Below are 6503 nucleotides of genomic sequence, written 5' to 3'. Positions count from 1 at the left end.
AGCTTACAACATTTCTCTTTTTAAAACACCCTGGATGGTTTATTTAATTCATTGCAGAAAGTCTTCAAGCTGTACAGTTCACGTATGTAAAGCTAAAGGGTTTTTTTCTTCATATGTGAGTGAGATGCAAGTTAAGGTGTCCCAAGAGAAAGTTACTTGACTCCCAGTACACATTTAAAGCCCTTTTTAGTAGTTTTACAAAAAGAGATAGATGTGCACATTTCTTTTAAGTTTAAGAATATTGTGCTTAGCGATGCTGTAGGAAATGCATACACTCATGAACACATCCTCATATATGCCAATCTCCTTACATTATCATAATTCAAAAATATATATATTAGTGAGATTTTGCAGTAGCAGAACTGAATAAATACTAGCTGTGTAGCGAGGTCCAGCAACATACCATTAACTAACAATGGAGGTAGAAAGAGAAAAAAAAAAAAAACACAATTAAAAATACAAAAATAACCACAAAAAACACTATTAGAATGAAAATTAGAGCATAAATATGTTTTCATTTAGTTTTTACATGTTTGAAAACAGGCAGCATCAAGAAAACATTTTGTCAAGCAAAGAGGATTCCACTTCGAGAATGCAAATTTGTCTGATAAAGGTAACTGAATAGCTGAACCATACTTTGCCTGTGGAAGTGATGTAACACTAACCCACTTTAAAGATGGGAAAGGTTTGCTACTTGGGAGCACAAAGTAACCAAGCAAACCTAAAATTTTTGAATGTCCGCTCGTTTACCGCCATTGTGGAGTTAAAATGCTATAACATAAGTCTGAATGAGATGGGTTTTAAGTTAAAGCAACTTGACTTCCATTTAGAAAGGAACAGACAGGATAGACAAGTGTCAGAAATGCATTCATTTTCAAAGTTCTGTGTTGTATTTCAATTAAAAGATTTGTTTTAGTTGAACCTTCAGTTACAAAGTTCAATGCAAAACTAACTGGCTAAAAGTCTATAGATGTACGTTATACAGGAAAGCCGATCTTAACAGTGCCTTTTAGTCTTAAAAATCTATTAATCTATGGATGCCAATACCCTAGTACAGGGGTTGGCAACCCCTGGCACATGTGCCGAGTGTGGCATACAAGGCCATTTTGCTTGGCACGCCGCAGCCAGCGACGGAGCCTGGGCTGCTTTGAGCAGGGCTTGCAGCGTCCCAGCTGCCTGCTGGGAGCAGCCTGGGATCCTGGCTGGCAGCAGCTCCCCAGGGTTGGGGTGGCTGCAGCTGGGAGGCTCCAAACACCTGTCCTGGGCTCGGGCACCAGAGCATGCAGAAGTGCCTCGAAGCAGGCAGTGAGGGCCTGAGGCAGCGTAGCCCCAGTCTCTCCCCACCTTCAGTCACAGAAGTGGTGAGCCCAGCACAGCTGTTTGCACTCTGCCTACTGCTTGCTGCAGCTGCCCAGAGCACGGGTTGGTTACAAACAGCTGTGTCAGGAGCGGGGGAGAGACTGGGGCTGTGCTGCCTCAGGCCCTGCCCCCACCTCCTGATCTGAGGCATGCCTGCATGTGCCAGTGTGGAGCTGATTCCGGAGCCCAGTGCAGCTGTTTGGAACCTCCTGGCTGCAGTCACCCCAGCTCTGGGGAGCTGCTGCCAGCTGGGATCCCAGGCTGCTCCCAGCAGGTATCTGGAACACTGCAAGCCCTGCTGGGAGCAGCCCAGGCTCCAGCAGCTACCCAGAGATGGGGTAGCTACTGGCAGCCACAGAGCCTGGGCTGGGGGGCAGGGGTTTTGGGTGGGGGCCAAGGGGCAGCAGGGCTGGAAGCCAAGGGGCACATGCAGGGCATCCTGCCATGTATCACTTGCCCTCATTTTGTTTTTCTGCTATGCCAGCACTCCGGCACCTTCCGAGGTAGGCATTATGGGGTTTCTTGGCACTCCGGCCAAAACGTTGCCTACCCTTACTCTAGTACTTCCCTTTAAGTAATCCAATACAAAAAAAAGCTCTATTTTTTTTTCTACATATGCATGCCAGACAGCTAGTAGTGGTCTGATAGTACTTTAATATGCAAAACATTTTCTGAAATTTAATAGTTGTTCTTAAACAGAAAGCTAAACACTCTGTTGTATGGTCCGTTTTAATTTTGTTGCATTTTGTTTAAATGTTATTTAAACTAGTACATGTATAATGTTCAGTAAAATTATACAATAAGCTTGCACATTTATTTTTATTTCTCTATATCTATATAACTATATACACACACACAATTATGTACATTATATATTATATACATTATATTATGTCTAATGTATCAGTTATATATAATTTTTTATTTTTTTCCTTATTGAAAGCTGTAATTATACTACTATAACTATTCCAAAATTTGGGGGTTAAAGGTAAAATACAAATAAGTGTTTAACACCCTACTCCATTTAGTTTCCAAATCACTGTTACTGTAATTCACAATTTAGTCAGCTACAGTTTATTGGGCACTTTGATACTAATTGTATTGAATTTTCCTGCAGCTATACTCAATGCAGATCTGTGATCCACCCTCTGATTATACCCTTGGTATAATTATGTAAGCTTGTATTTACCATGTGAGGAAATTACAAAGTACATATAAAAGGTATTTCTGAAATATCAAGGGCTTAGTCACACTAGATGATACATATGTTCCTACAATTTTATGACAAAATATGAGCACAATAGAATATGTCCATGATACCTATTAGTAAAATGATTTAAAAGACACCTGGTTGGAGAAGAGACCTAGCAATATTATTGACATGAGTATTAATACTAATAGGAAATCCATATATGCAATTAGATTGGACTGTTTCCTCCCTTTAACTTTTCATATACTCTCAGCTTCAATCCTGAAACACTGTTATAAATTCATCCATACAGAACAAGTTACAGAATCATAGCCTTAGAATGTTGTATCTTTGGAGCTCAGAATACATTTTACCTGTATAATGGACCTTGTCTTATACTGTAACAAAGGTCATAAAGTCACCAAAATCAGGCTTGATTTGGGGGGTTATAGTGTGTCATGCTTAGATATTTCTACATGGAACGCTAACTGTGCAGTAGCCTAATAACACTGTAGTAGTGTGTCACAGGACAAACTGTGCTAATACACTACTGCACAATATTATTATTGCTATTGCGCAGTAACATCACTAAAAAGTCATTTGCTGGTGCTACCGTGCAGTAACTTTGGTTACTGCCCATTTATTTAGTACTTGATTATACTAGTACTAAATTAAATGTTCAGTACCCACTGGACAGTAATAAATGTGTAGATATATCTTGAGAGTATGCAGTTAGCCACAGAGATAACACAACTTTCAATGTTTATTGGGTAGAGGCAGCAATCCCAACAAATTGTAGTTTACCTTTCAAAGAAAAAAAAAAAAAAAACCTTTATCAAGGGGACCATTCTCAGGAGACAAACAGCTGGAAGACATCTCATACGAGACGGATATTTTTCACATCTGGAATAAAATAAGAGACAGTTTATATCCGTCTTAAATAACTGATAGCTAAAGAAATTGGAATGATGGTCTCTCAGACTGAAAGGATGTAAATATAACTGTGTGTCTTAGGATCTTGTTAAAAATTAATTTTAGGCAGCTCCTGGAACTCTTAGCCCATCACACATTAACACCTGAAACTAGTTTTAAGCACTCTTTAGGTGGCTTAAAGCTATGCCATTTGAATGTAGGTTTATCACTGATCAATGTTATGCAGCTCATGTTACACTAATTTGTAGTCATACTAGGCTACATATTAGTTTAAATATCCCATCCACCCCCTCCCTCTGCTGTCTTGGATCTGGCCCACTGTCTATCCTCACCCTCTCCAGCACCTCAGAGCCCACTTACTGGCCCTTCTGCATACTCCCCTCCCCTCCCCTCCCTTACTTCGGTGTGGTTGTCCACACTGTCTGTTCCAGGGAAGCAGACAAGGAAAGATTAACCTGCCTGCTTGGCCACTTCCACCACCACTTCTGCTCTTTGGGTTGGACTCAGCCTAGAGAAAAGCACCAGCCCAGCAGCAGAAGCAGGGGATGGAGAAGCAGGTTAACCTGTCACTTCCTGCTCTCCCAAGACAGACAGTATAGGCAGCCACAAGTATGGGAGGGGGTCAAGAGGCAGGAGTGGAGTGTTGGGGCCAGAGGGGAAACAGGGAAGAACTAGGAAGTAAGGTGTCAGGGGGAAGCCGAGGGGGAACAAAATCTTACCTTTCAGTCCTACAGGCTCCTCCTGGCCTGAACATTTGACTGTTCCAAACTCAAGCTAGCACTAAGTGTAGCTCAGGCAGCTCAAAGTGTAATGCATAACAAGGCCCTCTGATGTAATTGTAAATCAGGGGCATCACTTAGCATGACTGAGAAATGCGAATCTAGGAAAGGATGTTTTCTTCTATAAATATACAAATTATTGAAGGACTCAGTAGAAAAATTAAGATAAATTTATATCTTTTTTAGGGGGATAGGTCTAGAAAGTCATAACCGTAGAGTGATCTACACACTCACCTTACGTAAATTGTGTGTGGTGGTGTAGGAAGTCCCCAACCAGCCACAGTGCTTGTCTCCGACTGCCTCTGGGCACAACACCCACCTCTCTCCTGCAACACCTTGCTGTTAAGTAATTAGTTGTTAATTAGGCAGCAGGCTGCCCTTTGGGGTCCTTTATGTCTAGGGCCAAAAGTACATGCTTCTGCCATCCTTTAATATGTCCCATGCCTCTCAGATGTTTCTAACAGCTGTGCTCTGCTGTTAGAGACAGCCTGAGGCCAGGCCCAACTCAGCACAGTGCTAGGCCTCTCACATTCTGCCCTATTATAAACTATACTCATACCGCCTCCCTCTCACTGAGGCCCCCCTCACTCCACCGGCTCTCACCTGGTCTCTTTCATACTGCCCTTCCTGGGCTTCACTCATACCACCCTTCCTTTCCCTGGGGCCACACTCACCCTGCCCTATTCCAGGGGTTCTTAGGCTTGATTCCCTTCACTCCCCGGCCAGCAAGCGCACAGATTTTTGGGCATCTCCTGCTCCCCTCATCTGAATGAGCACTGGGCGGTATGCAGAACACTGGTCCAACTCAGCCTCTGGTCTCTTGCCAGGTCACTCACCCAGCTGCTCTCAATCAAGGGGCTCTTGACTCACCCTTTTGTTTCCCTGTGGCTCCTCCTCTGCCACACCTCCCAATCGCCCTCTGGGCCACCTGTGGCCTGAAGTGCCTGAAGCTTACCTGGACTTAACTTGGCCCCCATGATAGCAGGACCTACCCTCAAGCCCCCTGCTCACAGGGACCGAACTCACACCCCTTATTCACAGGGTCTTATCTCATGCCCCCATGTTGACAGGGCCTCACAATTACCATTCTCTACTCACTCCTCCCTCCAGGGCCTCACAATGGCCACTCTCTTGCAAGCCTTCAGGTGCCATTCTGCATCTCTGCTTCCACTAAGGCACATACTCTGCCCCCTATTCTGGGGCCTGGGGTCAAACACCCCTATAGGCTCAGGCACCACTCACTGGCATGCCTGGCCCACAACTCTCAGTCTCTGGGATCTTGCACCCCACACAGACTCAGGTGGCTGCAGCTGTGACTGGCCCCACTACCCACTCCCTGGGGTCTTTCATCTCACACAGGCTCAGGTGGCTGCATCCATGCGTGGCCCTACTACCCACTCCTTGGGTTCTTGCACCCCACATGGGCTCATTTGGCTGCAGCTATGCCTGGCCCCATTACCCACTCTTTGGGCTTTTGCACCCCACAAAGCTCAGGTGCATGAGCCCTCTACTGCCTGTGGTGTTAAATAACCCACGCAAAAATGGAGGCTGGGGTTAAAGCACCCCTTCCTGCCTTTCATTAGAAAGGTAACTGGCCTGGTATTTCCTGGGGGCATCCACACTAGGAACACTGCTAGGATCCCCACTAGGCAACCCTTCCCTGGCAGGGTGCAGTTTCAAGTCATGCCCAGGACCAGGAGCCTCCAAGACATCACCATAAGCTCCTGCCCTTACCTTCTAGTTGTTGCAGTCACAACAGCTCCACCAGGCAATGTTCCTTCCATAATGTCAGGCAGCAAACTACTGCCTCCAGCTCTCCCGGCCTAGATCTAAAATAGCTACTCATCAGAAATGGGGCATCACCTGCTGCCAGTTCTTAAAGTGGCAGATATCAGATGTGCTCTGCCACCCACCTTCCCTCTTAAAGTGGTTTCTGGGGGAGGCTTTTCCCTGCTGCTCCTCAAGCAAGCTCCTATACAGCTTGTAACAGCTCCAGAGTGATGAGCACCCCTCTGGTTCTCCACCACTTGGGATAAATACCATTGCAATCTGAGAAGCTGCTTTTAGGAAAGCTCTGTGAGGAGGGATGAGGCAGTTCTGTGGGTAGAGAGAAGTGCTGTATTATAATAATTAATGAAAACTGAGATCCTTCTTTAGTGTCTATGGTAATGGTCTTATATTTTGATCCTGCAACTTACAGTTGCAATGTTTTGTGATTTTTTTTGTCTATATAATATATCTCT

General features: G+C 44.6%; 1 long non-coding RNA gene across 1 annotated transcript; it reads right to left on the bottom strand.

Moving 5' to 3' along the window:
• Positions 1 to 3329: 3329 nt before the first annotated feature.
• Positions 3330 to 6130, bottom strand: LOC132248314 (uncharacterized). Its single transcript, XR_009459482.1, has 3 exons — positions 5995 to 6130; positions 4495 to 4599; positions 3330 to 3451 (listed from the first exon to the last, which is right to left on the bottom strand). It is a non-coding gene; the product is annotated as an uncharacterized LOC132248314 (long non-coding RNA).
• Positions 6131 to 6503: the final 373 nt, after the last annotated feature.

The sequence above is a fragment of the Alligator mississippiensis genome, chromosome 2 (genome assembly GCF_030867095.1).
Source record: "Alligator mississippiensis isolate rAllMis1 chromosome 2, rAllMis1, whole genome shotgun sequence".
NCBI classification, from domain to species: domain Eukaryota; kingdom Metazoa; phylum Chordata; order Crocodylia; family Alligatoridae; genus Alligator; species Alligator mississippiensis.
This window is presented reverse-complemented; position numbering and strand designations above follow the sequence as displayed.